The sequence below is a fragment of the Panthera pardus genome, unplaced genomic scaffold (assembly GCF_024362965.1).
Source record: "Panthera pardus isolate Hobbes unplaced genomic scaffold, ASM2436296v1 HiC_scaffold_6, whole genome shotgun sequence".
Classification (NCBI taxonomy): Eukaryota; Metazoa; Chordata; class Mammalia; order Carnivora; family Felidae; genus Panthera; species Panthera pardus.
The window spans coordinates 69,306,905-69,325,277 of record NW_026526991.1 but is presented as its reverse complement, the minus strand read 5'-3'; the positions used below and the strand labels follow the sequence as shown (position 1 = coordinate 69,325,277).

The 18,373-nt window shown below is 37.8% G+C and overlaps 1 long non-coding RNA gene across 1 annotated transcript in view; it reads left to right on the top strand.

Moving 5' to 3' along the window:
* LOC109249000 (uncharacterized) overlaps positions 1 to 18,373 on the top strand; it is a 56,595-nt gene that overhangs the window by 29,586 nt on the left and 8,636 nt on the right. The window contains exon 4 of the long non-coding RNA XR_002072398.2: positions 2,856 to 3,000. This is a non-coding gene — a long non-coding RNA (uncharacterized LOC109249000). The remainder of the gene's footprint in view (positions 1 to 2,855; positions 3,001 to 18,373) is intronic.

The following is an 18,373-nucleotide window of genomic DNA, read 5'->3' as shown; positions in this document are numbered from 1 at the left end:
TTTTCAGATGGAATATTTTTGTACTATACTGTTGGATGTGCAGGAATCAGAACACCTTAAAAGGTATGCCTGTCACTTTCAGGATGAATCCTTTCAGAAAAAAATGCTCAAACACTCATATCTACCTCTTAATTAAACACATGACAATTTGATTTCTCACTCATGAAATATTTTCTCTAGACCATGTCCAAAATAGCACTTTGGCTGGCTAGGTTTGTGAGGCATTATTCATAGCACCTGCCCTTGTGGAATTCTAGGGGACTCCAGAGGATTTTATGCAAGTGATGTCAAAGGGTAACACAAGATGTTTTGTAAAGTAGGTTAACATAAACATTTTCAAATAATTACTTGGTTTGGAGACTATCTACTCACTTAACGTATTTTCCAATAATTCTTATATTTGGTAAACTCTCTTCCTGAGCCTCAAATTGTCATACATATTTATGCTGTTAATTTTCCAGTGACTATTCTAAAATATGTCAGTGTTGATCGATGGATCTAAATTCTAAATGCTATCATGTTTTAAAATGCAAATCTGCATTGCACAATGTCCCTTGCCTTCTTTTTCTTTCAGGGCATTCTTACCTCTGGTCTGTGCTTTGCAATATTACAGCTTGTAATAATCTGGCTCTGATGCTAGAAACCAAAGTTAAGAAAATCCATTTAATTCAACAACAACAACAAAGTCTTGGGGGAAAAAAGAATGTATTTTTTCCTTAGTACATTTAAAAGCAAATGAAAGTTTAGCTCTCAGGAGGGAAGAGATAGGTCAGGCTGTCTTTTGCCCACTTGCCAGATGATGCTAACAAGCCATTGTCTTTCCCCATTCAGGCATGAATGCCTGAGAACTCTTTTTCCTCTGCTTACCATTGCCTTAACCAGCAATACTCTTCTCAGACAGCAAGATACCTGAATGTCTAAACATTTATCTATACTAATACAGGCCCATTCCATGTGAATGCCTGCCAGGCAGGAACTAGGCTGTCAGCTTCATCCCATCAAAAAGACTTTCAGTCCCAAGGACTGATGGCAGGTTCCAATTGTTAAGTCATTCTTGCTTGAACTGAATTTTAAAGTCAGGCTCCTACTGTTAAAGAATGGAGCTCAAAGAGCGCATTTAGCCAGAAATGTTGCAATTCTAAATATAATACTCTTGGCTATGGATTTTGTTCTTGTTGTCATTATTTTTAAAATTTGGGTACTGAGTGAAACTCGAGGGCAGCAAATAATGTGGAAGGGCAACCAATACTGCATAATAGTTCTTGTTTTGGTACATTTGCTTTGTAGTGATTTATTAAGGGAGACTGAAAAAGCCTGATTAAAATGCATAAACAGTGCTGAACAGTAAACAACCATGTCTAAGGATGAAAAAATGGGACCCACATGCTGTGCATGGAAATTGCCCTTAACAACATGGCCTATTGTTGAACAGATAGGAAGCCAAAGGTTGCTTGTAATCAAATTTGAAGTTTCCCATCACTTATAAAAGCAACACTTCCTTGTGCAAACGTTTCAATTTGTTGTAGTTAAAAACTGCTTCCTGACTTAATCCGTACAGAAACCAGGAGCTCTTTTGACTGTCAGGTGGAGAGAAAAATTTAGAGAGCCCACTAGACTCAAAAAGACTAAATGAAACCAAGTTTGTATGTTGAGGGAGAAATTACATCTAAAGAATTAACAGGAGCAAATTGAAGCAGCACAGAGCTCAAGATATTTTTTTTTTTTTTTAGTATTTCATTTAAACAGGCAAAAAGGAGTTCAATGGCTTGCCTAGGTGCTCACATGACTTCTTTCTGTCACTCAGAAATAAAACAAATGTTAAAGAAAATTTTTTAAAAAATGGCTCACTACAGCCTGAATCCAGCCTATGGGGAAAGACTCAAGAGAAAAATCATTAACAATATCACAAGACTGATACGATGGCTGAATTGCATAAGTATAAATTATTATATGATAATTCCTAAAATTTATGGTTTGAAGAATGATTGTTAATAAAAAAGATAAAAAAATAACTGTAAACTTTTAAGCCATGTTTATGCTTCCACTGTATGGATACGGTAGAGGATAAAGAAAAATAAAGAAGGAAGTTTAATTTCTTTTTAAATACTATTTGTATTATAATCTATAGTGTCTTCAAGTGGAAAGCACTTTTAAACTGCTTTAATACCTTTCTCAAAGAAAGTTAAAGAATGAACAAAAAAGTCATTTTCCATCCCCCTAACCAAATATGCCTGTAGCAGCAATTAAAAAACAATTCACAAGTCTTTAAAAAGATTCTTAAGTCATAAGTCATGAAAAAATTCATAAGTCATAAAGTCTTATGCTTAAGTATTTAGGTCTTTTTCATTTTCTGGTAATAATATGGTAATGAGCATCCTTATACTGTAATCTTTTATACCTTTCTCATTATTTATCTGGCACAAATTTCCTCACATACAATTTCTAGATCATGGGGCATGAAAATTTTACTTATTGAAAACTGGCCTTCCAGAAAAGTCTTACCATTGTTTATCCTACTAGTAGTACATGAAACTATATTGAAACCATCACTTGGTGTTATTTCTTCTTAATATGTGCCAAATTAATAAGTGAAAATGGCATCTTTTAAAAATAATTTGCATGTCTTTGACACACCTTTTAGAATTTTAATAATTCTCATGATTTTTTTCATTGTTCTTCCTGTATGAATTATCTCTTAATAATGTCTGATCTTTTCATAGGGCAGTGGGAAGATTAAATGAGGTAATTCGTATAAAGCACTTAATAGAGTGATTAGAAAATCTGAAGTGTTTAATAATAGTTAATGAGTTTTAGTTACCATTATGGGTATTGATTTGTTTTCTCTCTTATTACAGATACAAAGGTGGTCAGTAAGGAAACTCAACTTAAACAAAGATGGCATTGAGCATGTAAAGAAGATATGTGCTTAATAGTAAAAGTAAAATTATCCTTTCCATAAAGAACATGAAATTACAAATCTATAGAGAGAAGAAGTTCTTGGTAAGTAATTTATTCATGCTTCTCCTAATCCCTGTAACCACCACAAGCACTTCCCTTTACCTTAGGAACAGAGCCATGAGTCCAAGTTTCCAGTGCACAGAGGTTTAGGGGTATTTGTTATCCTGAGAACTGCCCTGTGGACCACTTAGGCATGTATGCAGGGGGATACAAAGCTGCCAGCTATGAGGAAGGAAATGCAAGTATGGGCCAAGTAGGACCTCAGCGGTCAGGATCAACAACAGAAGGAGCATCAAAGGGGCTCTTACTCTTCCTCAAAACCAGAAAGTAGGCTTTTCAGTACATTAAGAGAGAGTGGCTAATTTTTCCTAATGTCATGAATATAATTTCCAATTTGGCAATAATTGCAATCATCCTGCTAAACTAAAACTCCCTGCCTCGAAACTCTTGCCTCACGCATCCCTCATTACATTGCTACAGATGTGTCATCTGAAACAGGATGGATTATGCTCTTTCATTTTAGAATACTTTAAACTCAAAAAATAATAAAATAAGCTCTTCCTCCACCTCCATACTGTTGCTCATGAAAGTAAGTCTTAACCATTAGCATAACATCCGAGACCATCCTCCATCCAGCCCTAACCTACCTTTTTCAGCAACAACTCCACCTCATTTTTCTGTGCATCCTGTGCCCCCGGTACTAGTCTGCTCACCATTTCTCAACATGACCATGAGTATTCATCCCTCCAAGGTTTTGCTCATGGTAACTATTCCCTGGGCCTGGAATACCTTCTCTCCCTTTTCTGTTGACAGAGAAGCTGCATATTCTTCCAAGTTCTACCCATATCCTTTCCATCAAATTTAATCACTCCTTCCTCTGTAGTCTTTTTTTTTTTTTTTAATGTTTATTTACTTTTGAGAGAGAGCATGAGCAGGGAGAGGCAGAGAGACAGGGAGATTGGAGGGTCTGAAGCAGACTCTGCGCTGACAGCAGAGAGCCCGATGCGGGGCCCAAACTCATGAACCATGAGATCATTACCTGAGCTGAAGTTAGACACTCAACCAACTGAGCCACCCAGGCACCCCCTTTTCTCTGTAGTCTTAATACACAATCTATTTGGCACATTTCCTTCTGCCTTGTATTATTGATGGTTATTTACACAAATGCTTTTCTCTTTAGATTATAAGCATGCAAGAAACAGTGACGATGTTTTAATCATGTTTGATTTCCCCACAGCCTAGCACAATAGTTCACAAAAAAGAAGTGCCTGCCCAGTAATTGTTTTGTGAATTGGACTGAATATTCAATTACCAGTTTGTGTTGCTTTCTATATAAATATGACAAGTATGTCTATGAGAAATAGACACTCCCCATTAGTTCCAAAGTAGAGTTGCCAGATAAAATACAGAACACATGGTTAAATTTGAATTTGAATTTGAATTTGAAATTCAAATTTAACTGGGTGTCCCATTTTTTATTTGCTAAATCTGGCAACTTTAGTCCAAACACATGCCAGTTTCACCACTGTCAGGGTTAACTCCAGGGCAAGAGTGAATTAGTGTGGGCGTAAATCTCTTCCCATCCAATTCTGCTGCAGTGATGTGTATACATAGCTACCATGAATCCTCTTCACGTGATAATACTTTTTTTAAAAGGCAGAAGAACAAAGGTAGTCATTTATAACTTATCCTTACTTTCTCAAAAATATAGTGGATATTTGAGGAACTCAAGAGAATAGTTCCAGGTATTAATACAAATTCTTCAAATAACTGGTTGTTCTGACTAACAAGATTGCAAGGCAAACCTTTGAGGTCCCTGAGACATTCTGTTTTTGTATCATCATCTGGGACATTTCTTCACACTGCCCTTGGTCTCTTTTATAATCTCTCTCGTAGCCCAACCACAATGGGGTCATTGTGTGGACTCTTCTTGTGGCAACCTTCCATGCTCAGCCCTGAGGATCCATGTCTGTCCCAGGTTATTCGATAACATCCTCTAACTTTACCCCTCTCCTGCACTCACGTCTCACCCCCACCACTTTGCTGGTTTCCTAGGCAACAGTTTTTTGGCCTAATAATAAACTGATGCTTGCCGGTGTACAATGAGAGGAGATCAATAGAACCCTCAGGATTCTCATTTGTTTCTAGATAACAATTGCAGTTTAACCTTCTGGGGACAATTCCTGGCTCTTCCAAAGTTATCTGATCAAAGAAGGTTGGAATTTCCTGTAGGAGTGGGTGATGTGCTCTGAGAGGGAATTATTTTTTGGAGGGAGAAACCTTGCAGTATCCTTCAAATCAAATTATGTGAGCAGCTGTCTGCTGATGAGTTAAGCAGAACCTCTTATTTTAGGAAATATAGTATGTTCAGACCTCACCATTTTGACTACAATGTAATTTTCTATTTATTCAAATGACATCTAAGTTGAGCTCCTAGTTGCCCATAAGAAACTTTAGAGCTCTTCAGAAGGGCACTCTTATTGCCTCCTCCAGCCCTTTAGAGAAGATACCCCTTACTGTCTTCAAGCCCAGCCTCCATTGAATCTCTGTTCCTCTGACTTCTGCAGACAAATCTCCCAGGAGCCCATGGCTTCACTGGAAAAACACTCCCACAGAACCCAAGACACATTTAAAGTAACACGATTAATTGCAGAGAATATGTTTCTGGCCATGCAACATATTGAAAAAGCAACTGTCATTAGGATAAAGCCAATGACTTTGGCCACTCTCTAGCAACTGCAGTTTGGTCATTCACACAAACCATTAACATATGTGAAGGAACCTGTAGGGAAATTGTGCCTGCTGAATGAAGCAGAACAGAGGCTGTGCTTGGGTTTTCAGAACACCTTCTGACAGGAGAGTGGACAGCCTTCTATCTGCCAGCATATTGCTCCACACTCTAGAGTTGTGAAGGTCAGCATTGTAAGTAACATGTGCATTAGGACTCTGGTTGCTGGTATGTGAAACCAACTGTAGCTGGCTCTTCAAAAACAAAAATGAGGGCACCGGGGTGGCTCCATTGGTTAAGCCTCCAACTTAGGCTCAGGTCATGATCTGGCGGTTTTTGAGTTCGAGCCCCACATCAGGCTCTGTGCTGACAGCTCAGAGCCTGGAGCTGCTTCAGATTCTGGGTCCCTTTCTCTCTGCCTCTCTCTGTCTCTCTCTCTCAAAAATAAATAAACATTAAAAAAAATTTTTTTAAATACAGAACACAAAAATAAAGAGAAATATATCATAAAGATGTAATGACTCAAGGGAGTGCAAGGCAATTCAGGAGAATTCTCAGACTTTAAGGAAAGGAGAGGCTAATGGGTACTGAAAATGGGAATCTCCAGAAAATTCATAATCCTGCCTCTCAGCTCACTTTCTCTCTGTTTTCCATTCCTTTTTCTCTTCTACCATCAGTTTCCTCTACTCCCAAATCTTCATGGAGATTTGACCCACTATAATGTCATCAGTACCATAAATATAATAAAAATTTTCCTTGAAGGGTGGAGTTATATTTCTGAAAATGGCTGCCAGGGGCCCAGCCTCACTTAGATGGGAGGGAAGTAAAGGAGTCATTGCAAGCTGGACAAACGCTACAAAAGCTGTGGACTGCAAGCAGTCACATCCACCATTTCCCTGGTGTTTGCCTGACTAAAACAAACCTGGAAGAGGAAATAGTGAAGATGCTAGATATCTGGTTATATGTTGATGTTAAGCTGACAACAAAGCAAATTTAAAATGGTAGTAAAGCATACTCAAAAAATTGTAACTCAAAAAATGGAATGTACCATAGCATATATCAGAAACTCCTATCCCTCAAACTCTAACAGTGCACTTATCTGTCTTCTCTGATCCCTAAGCAGGATACCTCTTAGAAATAAAACTTAGTTTAAATGATTTAAAATAACATAATTCCATCTGGGCTCATAAAGGGTTTTTTTGTTTTTTTGGTTTTTTGGTTTTTTTTTTTACTCTCAAATTACTGCTAGTTTACTATTGACAGAGTTTGGACCTCCTGCATAAGTAAATCTCCTCAGTGCAATCAGATTTCATTCAAAATACTGTCAAAAGAAGTGAAAACCCATCTTATAAAAAGTAACTTGTGAATGCCATTCAGCTCTGTGATAGGGAACTAATAATAAATGTGAATGAAGTCTTGCTTACTCAGTGTTTCTCCTCACTTTTATTCTTTTCTTTAGTGCCCCTTTCTCTAATGGTAATACCTTCTAGTTTTCTCTTACAGTCATTTCCAAGGCACTTTTGTGCACTACTGTAATAAAAAAAATCAGTACATTCCTCCAAATTATGTTTATTTATTTACTAAAATACATGCATTATAAAGTGAATAATGAAAATTTTACAAGGTGATCTACAATAAATATAAACAGAAGTGCTGGTATTTTCTGTCTCTGCCCCAATGATCATCTTGTGTGCTGGTCTACAGTCACAGGACAGCTAGTACTTCTAAGTTGAATTGTTGTTAGTGAATTATTTTTCATGCCCTAAAGGACACTCATGAACTTTAGATACAGGGTGTTCTTGGTTCACATTCATCTTAAAATGAATTCTCCAAAGCTAAACTTTTCACTGCGTAAGTGTCATGAAAATTTGTCCACAGTACCAAAAACTACTGAATGGGTATAAAAGTGACCGTCATCAAACCAGCAAAGTAAAACACACACACACACACACACACACACACACACACACACTAGATAAAGTTAGATATGATGGTGTGGCGGGTGGGTGGGGCTTTGACAGTAAAGCCACCCACACTGAAGTAGGTAGAGCAGTAGCTCAGACTCTGGCTGACTGAGACCCACAGGACCGCAGTAGAAGAGAAGAAGGGAAGCCGGTTGGATAATGATGCTCTCCAATGACCAAATTCTCTTGCTTTGTCTTTACGTTCTTTCCTTTTGTCCACCCTCAGACACTGAGACCCTGAAGTGATGCTGACTCTGCCAGCATTTCAGACCAAAAGGAAATCATGGGAGGCAGTAATAAATAGACCAGCAATCCTGTCTTTTAATAAAGCCCTTATCACAAAAGGAATGACCAAAATTTAACAACAAAACAAAAATAATATTTATTAAAAGAATGGCAGGCAAAGGATTTATACATAAGTACATACAAATTAATGAGAACAGTAAGACCCTTCACTAAGTATTTCAACAAAGGCTAGTCACACACACAAAAAAAATGATTGAATAGCAAATGTGTGGGGAAATGTTCTATTTTTATTTTTTTAAGAAGTCATAAGTTAAAACAGATACTAACTTTCCTCTGTCAAATTAGCAAAGATTTTATTTATGTTTTTATTTTTGAGAGAGAGAGAGCACAAGCAGGGGAGAGGCAGAGAGAGAGGAGGACACAGACGCAAGCTCCAGGCTCTGAGCTGTCAACTGTCAGCACAGAGCCTGACTCTGACATGGGGCTCGAACTCATGAAGCATGAGATCATGACCTACGCGAAAGCCAGACGCTTAACCAACTGAGCCACCCAGGCACCCCAAATTAGCAAAGATTTTAAACTATCATAAAGATACTGGCCAGAGCAGTGAAATGAGCTGTTGAATTCATCACAGTTAGAAGAAGCGTATATTAACCTGACCCTTTGGAAATTATTATTTCAATGCAGATCAACAGCTGTAAGATGTATATTTCCTTTGATTTAGTAACTCCTCTATTAATTTATCTTAGGAAAATCAAAAACAAGAATTTAGAGACCAATCTGTTTACTGACACACTATATAAAGCATTAAAAATTATTTTAAACAACAGATTATTTTATGATCTGAAAGTAAGTAAATTGTGATATAGCTACACAATACATCATTGTTCAGCTTCTACAATTTATGTTTATTAGGAGAGCTTGGTAGCATGATGGATGCTTATGTTAAAGTCATCAATGAAAAAAAAATAAGATATGCATTTGGCCTACAGTAATAACCAAGAAACAAAATACATCAAAAGAAGGTTCTAGGTAGAAGTAGCCAAAAATTCGGAGTTATTTTTCTTGGTCAGTGGATCTATGAATGATTTTAGTTTATTCTTTCTATAGTTTAGTTTACATTTGTATATGTCTTTTGAAAGTTGTATTCATGTAGCATATTTATTGAGGACATATCTACCATGTTCCAGACACTATCCTAAGTGCTTAGGATAAAGCAAACACAAAACCAAAATTTTCACACTCAGTAGTACTGCCAGATTTAGCATAAATACATAGGAATCTCATTAAGTTAGAATTTCAGATAAACAATGAATAATTTTTTAGTAAAAGTGTAGTACTTTATTTGTCAGAGAATTTAATTCGCTGGGGGATAAATTTTCTACAATGAGCATGAATTAACTTTTTAAATTTATTTTTTATTATAGCAAAATACACCTAACATAACATTTGCCATTTTAACCATACTAAATATACCAGGCAGTGGTTTTAAGTTCACTCACAATGCCGTGACTACTATCTGGTTCCAGAACTACTACATCCCCTCAAAGGGAGAACTCTCTATATATTAGGCATCCACTCCTCAGTTTCCACTCTCCCCAATGCCTGACAGTCACTAATCTGCTTTCTGTCGCTGTAGATTTGCCCATTCTGGATATTTCATATAGATGGAATCATATATGCTGTGTATCAGATTTCATATAAATGGAATCATATAAGACCTTTTGGGTCTGGCATCTTTCAGTTGATGTTTTTAAGGTTCATCCACATTGAAGCATGTATCAGACTGCCTTTTGTATGTATATACCACATCTTGTTTACCCATTTATCTCTTGATGGACATTTGGGTTTCCACCTTTTGGCTATTGTGAGGTATGTATTAATTTCATACTTTCAAAAAATAAGTTTGAGTTAAACCATTAAAAACCCCAGGGGATAATGAAAATCTTTCTCAGAGCCCCCTCTCTCTCAGTTTTCTATGTGTAAATTACTTTGTAAAGTAGAGGGCCAGGCAATAATCAAGACAGAATAATGTATTAAGCAAAATAAAATAAAATATGGCAGATATAAAGAAGCACAAAAGATCTTGCCATCAAGAAGCTTATACCAAATTTTGGCAAATGAAAGTCAAAAGTCCAGCATTTAATCCCAGTGAGGCTACTCTGCCTCTCGTTAGAAACAGTTGAGTTTAGATGACCAATTCAGGGCTGCCCCTAGAACAATAAGTAGGGCACATGACATCTGCATGGTTAAAAAGCTTACCAAAAAAGCTGTGCTTCCCAGAAAAAAAGCAAGACTCTTATCCAAAGATAAGTCATATTTTCCAACCTTTAAAGCTACAAAACTTCAGAAATATTGGAGTCCCTCTTCCAGCACCTCCTCACAGCCCATGTAAGATAACTGATTCCTGCCTTCCCATTTTTAGTGAATGTTCTTTTGTTGTAGGTCCTCTGAGGTTTTCAGATTTACATCAGTAAATTCTTCTTCCAACAGCTGGGGTAAGCTGGCTTGCAAAACCTCAAGCCGGCATCATCTCAGAGAATTATGTACCATAAGAGGTAGAGGCGACATGGGGGCATCTTCACACTTCTTTTTCCTTTGCCAGGAGCCCAAGCAACCATTGCCTGACCCAAAGCCAAAGAAAACACAAAAGGGTAAAGGGGAGTAAGATGGGGTGGTGAAGAGCAGAGTCAGAGACTCGAGAGTCCTCGAGGGTCTTATATGGGTCACTTGGTTCATTCTCTCTTCCAGAATTTGCCAGACTTTCCTTCTTTTGCCCTTGCTCTAGTTACCTGCCTTTACCTTACCTCCGACTAGCCGCTGATGAGAATTTTGTGTTTTTCCTTTGAGGCTCAGTGCAAACCCTACCTTCTCCAAAGAGGCTTTGCCGGTCTTCTTGTTCATCTTTGGAAGGTTTTGGAAAGTCTTGCAAAGAGGTTTTGCTGATTCTTGTTCCTTCCTTCCAAAGAAGGAAGATGCAATTTCTTCCTTCTTTGGACTTTATCTTACCATATGTATTATAATTACTGAATATTCTAGTTACTTATATTTGTGTTTTTGTGTTGGTACTTGTTCCCCTTCCTTACTGCCATCCAACAGACATAATAAAATCCTCACACATTGTCTCCTCATGGTAGCAACTACATTCCACTTGTTTCTAAATCCTCTCCACCCTTTAGTTTATTCTGCCACACACCCATGACGGGTTGACTAGTATCATACTCAGGCATGATATTCAGAAGAAAGTATTTAATAGGTCAATAGTTACTTTTTTTAGACTCCCAATTTCAGAGGCAAAGAAGTTTCTTCAAATACAAAGTGCCCAAATAACAGGGTCGTGGTGTTTGCATGCTCACTGCAAGCTGGAAGTATTTAATTCTGTATGTTATCTGGATAGATGGAGCGTCTGCTCTCCTTTGATTCTTAAAAGCATTTGTCTTATAAGGGTGCCTGGGTGGCTCAGTTGGTTAAGCATCAGACTCTTGATTTCGGCTCAGGCTACAGTGCGGAGCCTGCTTGGGGTTCTCTCTCCCTCTCTCTCTGCCACTCCCTCACTTGCAGTCTGTCTCTCAAAATAAATAAATAAAGTTAACAAAAAAAAGAATTTGTCTTTTAGGGTGTAAAAGGGAGAATTTAGGTCACGCCTCTCTAGATACCTTCCAAAGAGTACCCTTCCTTCATTTTCATTTTTTTACCTTTAACCATTATTGTTCTACAGTTAATTTCTCAACTTTCTACATCAAATCATACAAACTTTTATCCTGTTACTATTTTAATAGTTTTTCTGTAGTTTTAACCCAAATATTCCAAATGATCATACACTAGAATAATTTCCATATTTATGTGAAGAGTGGGAAAATAGCACTCTCCCATAGAGAAAATAACCAAAGCATTAATATCCTTAACCCATAGTACCTGGGGATATTGTTGTAAATCAGACTGCTGACCTTTCACATCACCCTAATAGCAGTAGGGTTGTCAACACTTGACTTTGTAACTTATCCATTCCTTCAACAAATAGTTATTGACTATAATGTCTGAGGTACTGCACTAAGATACTGCACACTGACTCATTTTCCTCCTAACCCTGTTCTTGTTCTCTTTTGCCAACACAGACTTTCCAACCATCCCTTAAGGACTGGTGTTCTCCAGGGGTGTGTTCTTGAGTCCCTTCTGTTATTGGGAATGGCTAACATCTGATGCAGATGCAACCACTTCCCTCTCTGGAACCAATGGTTGATACTAGTCATCACTCATGGTGCACTCTCCCACTACTCCTGAAGGGGTCCTTAAATTCTTCCTCAACATAGCATCTAGGAAAGTTCTCTGTTCTTCGGAAGTGATACACAACTGGAAATATTTCTTCTTCTCCTGAAACTTTCTCCCTGAATGATTTCATCTACTCCTAAGGCTTCCACTTTCACTTGTGAGAAGATGATTCTCAAACTCCTCCTGACATTTTTCCCTGAGTTCTAGATTCATATTTCCAATAACCTAAAGTTCTTCTCCAGTTAGTGCCTCAAACTCACCTCATCCAAAACCAAACTTACTATATTCTTACCTGCTCTTAGAAACTTATTATATTCTTACCTATTCTTAGGAATCGCTATTTATAATCACCCAACCTGGACTTTAAACTTATCTCTTTCTCTTACCTCTCACTGCTCATCTGCATTAGCAGTTGGTCATTAAGTTCTATTAATTCTACTTCGTAAATGTCTCCTAACTATATTACTTCTTACTCTTTTCCACCTCCCTAGTTTAGGCCTTTATGTATTGCCTACATGGATTCTTGTAATAGCCTCTATCATTCTCTGTGAACAGATTACCCCCTCTCCAGATTATCCTCCACCTTGCCATCAGTTGTCCTCCTGGAGCAATGATCCGAATATATTAGTGGTTTCTTTCATTCCTCCAGTGGATCTTTGAAATCCTTCAGTGTCACCAAGAGAAATAGCAAATTCCTTCTTAAGAGGATACCTGAAGGCCTTCACATGCTAGCTCTGCCCTGACTTTCCAAGAACATTTTTCATCACTTCCCAACTCCCAGCTCCCTGCCTCAAGTGTGCAGGGAGAGTACTCCCTAAATACACCAGGAGCTTTCACACCTGGGTGTCTTCCTCCTTCATGTTGTACAATCTGCATAGAATGCCTTTCCCCCACTAACTGCCTAGGAAAATTCTCCTCCTTCAAAGTTTTTTTCTTCCCTCTTCTTCTGTCCCCTTACTCTCCCCACCTCTGTCCCAGCCTCTATTAGTGGTACATGTTGCTATGTTGCATGGCGGTGAGTTGAGTCTATTCCACCAAGCTGTTGACTCCTAGTGCCATCTTATCCAGTTTTGTATCTGTAATATGAATAGCAGAATTCCTAACTCAGTAAAACATGAGTGGATATTCTTGGCATATGCCTGCCCATATTCTAAATCATTTTTCTCTTTAAAGAATAGATGGGTAGTAAAAAAAAAAAAAAAGAAAGAAAAGAAAAGAAAAAGAAAAGAGAGAAAAGAAAAGAGAAAAAGAAAAAGAAAAAGAAAAAAAGGTTAATTTGGCTTACATTTGAGTCTTATCACATGGTCTCAATTTGGAAATTATTGGGTTGCCAATATTTTTCCCAAGGCTCCAGTGAAATGGTCTTGGAAAATTATGCAGTGAGGTGGTTCATCCAGACTTTATAAAATAAAATTGTCCCTTCATTTTCTTGTTTTAGAAACAAAAAGAAAACCATCAATGCTTGATTGACATAAGCGGAAAAACCCTTTTGTTTTGTATAATCCAGTGTTTTCATAAGTAATTTGCAGAGTAGGAAGAGGAAAAGAGTCTTTGTAGGGGGTTCCAGAGGCATTCTGCCCAAGGAAATCTGATTAATTTGAATAGCAGAATTGGAGTCTCCAATGGTACCTTATAAAAACCATCCCTAGGGAAAAGGTCTTCATAGTAACAAACTGCTTCTACTTCTGGATAGAAATCCCATTTCATGCTGCCTACAAGCCCCTGGAAGAAAATGTTCTGTGACACTTTCAGACTGAAATCTGTTTTAAAAAGGGAAACCTGCTTGTGCTCGCTTCGGCAGCACATGTACTGACAAGGGAAACCTGCTTATGGCGGTGGTTGGGCATAATAATATGATAAAATCAAATTTTGGTCTTTGTAATGACATAACTCTTTACTATAACATTTTAAAATGTGAGAAGGTATACCAGAGAGTTAATGCTCACTAGACTTTAAAATTGAAGCTAAAGTATTTGCAGGGATGGTGGCAGGTGCCCCTGAGCCAATCTAATAATATTTACCTGCATTATAAAACTGTATTTAATAAGGCAAATGGGATTAGTGAATGATAGTGTACTTTATGAGAGAATAAGGGCCTGCTGTTCACGTATTGCTGTGAGCAGTTCCCTTTGGGATTGTTTCACGAACTGATTGAAATTACATTACCCAGATTTTAAGTGGAAGCATTAATAAATGGATCAAGACATAGAAGGGTAGAAAAAAAGTCCCAGAAAGCCAGAATACCAGTAAGTGAATCTTTCTGACAAAGAAAAAGATGCCAGATTACAAATGAGCACTCTCTTTAGAGAACGGGCTAATGCAGTGTGCAGGCTTGGATAAAAGGAACAATGGTCACCTTCTGACACCAGGCTGTGTGTCTGGTGAGCATCCCTCAGTGCAAGTGTTAGTACTGTGTGAGTATTTATTGTGTTTCTATAAAGTCCTAATGAGCTCCTTGGGTGAGAGTGAAACCCTTTGCTTTTTCACACTGTGCTCAAGACCCCTAAACTTCATGGGGTCAAATCTAAAGAAAGGGTAATGGACCATGAGGTCCAGCTTAATAGACCTGATATTAACACAGCAGCAAGAGTGTCACCAAATGCAAAGTTTAGGGCAAGCCATGAATGAAGTATTTGTTACACTTAAATAATATACAAAGGTTATAACAGAGTAGTGGCACTATATCAATGTCATCATTGCAGGACTTTGAAAATCTGCCATGTATGAAATAACCCTGTAGCACACATCTTTAGGTTCCAATAGATGAATTTGCTTTTCAAATGGTAGATTAGAATAGAAAGTTATGCAACTACAGTGACTAAACTAGTTATTTTTAGATATTAAAAGTCTCTTGTCCATGGAAATAATCAAGCTACTCTCAGCATCTAATATTCATATAACAAATGTGTTGCACTCTATGCAGATTATACAGTTCGTATACTTAAGTGTTCATTTTCTCTAAATGAAATAGAGTTTTTCTTCTACAGTCGTCTGGTGTTTTTTAGGATAGGACAGATGTCCTTTGCTTTGAAATGAGTAAAACATAACCACACTGAGTATGATGTCATGAAGCAGAACCACTTGTATAAATAGGACTCTTTCACCAGACTCCTTTATCCATGTACTTGTTGGCTCATCACAATAAGCCTGGTCTGTTGTTACAGTGAACTTCAGTTCAAATGATGCAATGTAAGCCACAGACTTGGGATCTGAGAGCGCTGCCCTCTGCAGTTTTGTTCATAAGTTAATATTAAACACATCATCACTCTCGCACATGGGTAAGAATGGGAAGATCTGAGGGTATAAGCCAGTAAAAATATTTGTGTGCTTGTTCACCTTCCATGTTTTTATTTCCTGCTGGGTTAAATACTTGTCTTTGGGATCGACTCAAGTAGGTTGTAAATTTTTTTAGGACAAGGACTGTATTTCTACTTCTACTGTTTTATGTTTCTATTCCCAACACCAAAGACAAAGCCACAGTATTGTCTACACCCTCCAGACCTCATGCATGCATATGTAAATGTTGTTCGTTACTTATCATCTCCTCTTTGTTTTCATGACTTGATTATCACAAAAGTGGAAAACTGCATTTATTCAGGAAATTAGACAGTATACTGTCAAATTAGCCAACATATGCTGTTGTGAATTTTCAACAGACTACTATGTGCTAACCCTCATTTCAGTTTGCATTAATAACTTGATTTCCTGTCCCATCCACCAATTTTCAGAGGTTACTAGAATGTCACTTTCATATTTGTAAGATTACACCAGGTTCAAACAGATGAGAAGGGTTTCAGAAAACTCAAGGGTTTCAGAAAACTAGTTTCTGTGTTTAAGTACATAAAACAAGGACATTTACAAACAAACATAAAAATGCTTCCAGATTTTTCAAGTTCCATGGTTAACTGTTGTCATTTCTCTTTGACTAATCCCTATTATGACTAGTAGGAATGGAAAGAATGACATGACCATTTTACTTTCACTTGTTTCTCTTTTAAAAGGAAATACAGAGAAATTCGAAAGTGTAAACGAATTAATTTTTGTTAATAAAGGAAAAAGCGAAGGCACTTATCTGTTGATGGGGTTGATCCTAAAAAAGGGAGACTAGGAGCCAGCTGAATGTGTATGATACAGCAACATCAAAACTCTGACCTACCTAAAAATATCATTTCCACCAGGCGGCCAGAAAACTTAGAATTTCTGTCATTGGAGTCTTTACTGTGCATTAGAACTTCATTTACAGATGGTCCATTAAAATGCAGGCACAGTGCACTTAACCCAATAATATCCATTCTCTCTGTGGTTTGTAATAGCCAAGGGCGGGCTATAGTCCAGAGCAGATTGTCTGAACCAAAAGAGAGTAAAAACTTGAGACGAGAGTGAAGACTTGAGTAAAGTAGGATGTGAAGGGAATTCTGGAGACTCAGGAGGTCCCAAGGCACTGGATATGTGCATTAAGAAGTCACCACCTGGGGTGCCTCGGTGGCTCAGTCGGTTAAGCGGCCGACTTCGGCTCAGGTCATGATCTCACGGTCCGTGAGTTTGAGCCCTGAGTCCGGCTCTGTGCTGACAGCTCAGAGCCTGGAGCCTGTTTCAGATTCTGTGCCTCCCTCTCTCTGACCCTCCCCCAGTCATGTTCTGTCTCTTTCTGTCTCAAAAATAAATAAACGTTAAAAAAAAAAAGAAAGAAGTCACCACCTGAGAGAATGGGGCAATACTGAAGACTGCCTTTTTCAAAAGTGGGCATGAAGCCTGGTTATGCCTATTAGTGAACTGTTTCTAAAGGTTTCCCTAAAATGAGCAGTTCTTACAGGAGCTTAAACATACAAAGGTATAGTTTTCACACACAAAATAATAATGTAGAATTCATGTCTTCTGATATCATTTTATCCATCAGTCCAACACAAATGTTAGAAGAGAGATACTTCCACTTCAAGCCAAGATGGAGTCAGTCAGACCAGTGTACCTTTCCACCATATGTATGCACCCACAGATCTGAAACAATTATTTTCAAGACACTGAACATTAGGAAGTGAAGGACAGTGATACCCAAAATGATGATTTTTTAAATAGACTATTTTTAAGAGCAAGTTTAGAGTCACAGCAAAATTGAGCAGAAAGTGCAGAGAGCTCCCAAATATTCTTTCCTTCCCCCCCTGACACAGAGCTTCCCTAAGAATCAGCATCCCACACCAGAGTTGTACACTCATTATGATGAGGAACCTACATTGATACATCCTTATCACCCAGAGTCCATAGTTTACCTTAGGGTTCACTCTTGGTGTACATCCTATGGGTTTTAACAAGTGTATAATGTGTGTAATGACATGCATCCACTATTATAGTATCCTACAAAATAGTTTCACTACCCTTAAAATCTATGTTCTGCCTATTCATCCCTCCCTCCCTGTTAACCCCTGGGAACCACTGATCTTTTTACTGTCTCGGCAGTTTGCCTTTTCCAGAATGTCCTATAGTTAGAAGAATCATGCAGTATGTAGCCTTTTCAGATTGCCTTCTTTCACTTAGTGATACATATTTAAGATTTCCTCCATGCCTTTTCATAGCTTGATGCTCATTCCCTTTTAGCATTTAATGATATTCTATTGTCTGGCCTTACTACACTTTATTTATCCATTCACCTACTGAAGGACATCTTGGTTACTTCCAAGTTTGGGCAATTATGAATAAAGCTGCTATAAACATCCATGTGCACATGTTTGTGCGGACATAAGCTTTCAGCTCCTTTGGGTAAATAACAAGGAGCACAATTTCTGAATCAGATGGTAAGAATATTTTTAGTTTTGTAAGAAGCTGCCAAACTGTCTTCCAAAGTGGCTGTATTATTTTGCATTCCTGCCAGCAAGGAATGAGAGCTCCTGTTGCTCCACATCCTCTCCACCATTTGTTGTCAAGTGTTTTAGACTTCAGCCATTCTAATAAATGTGTAGCATTACCTCATTGTTGTTTTAATTTGCATTTCCCTAATGACATGATGTTGAGCATCTTTTCATATGCTTATTTACCATCTTTTTATCTTCTTTGGTGAAGTCGTCTGTTCAGATCTTCCACCCATTTTTTAATTGGGCCGTTTTCGTATAGTTAGGTTTTAAGTGTTCTTTGTATATCTTGGATAACAATCCTTTATCTGATGTGTCTTTTGCAAACATTTTCTCCCAGTTTGTGACTTGACTTCTCATTCTGTTGA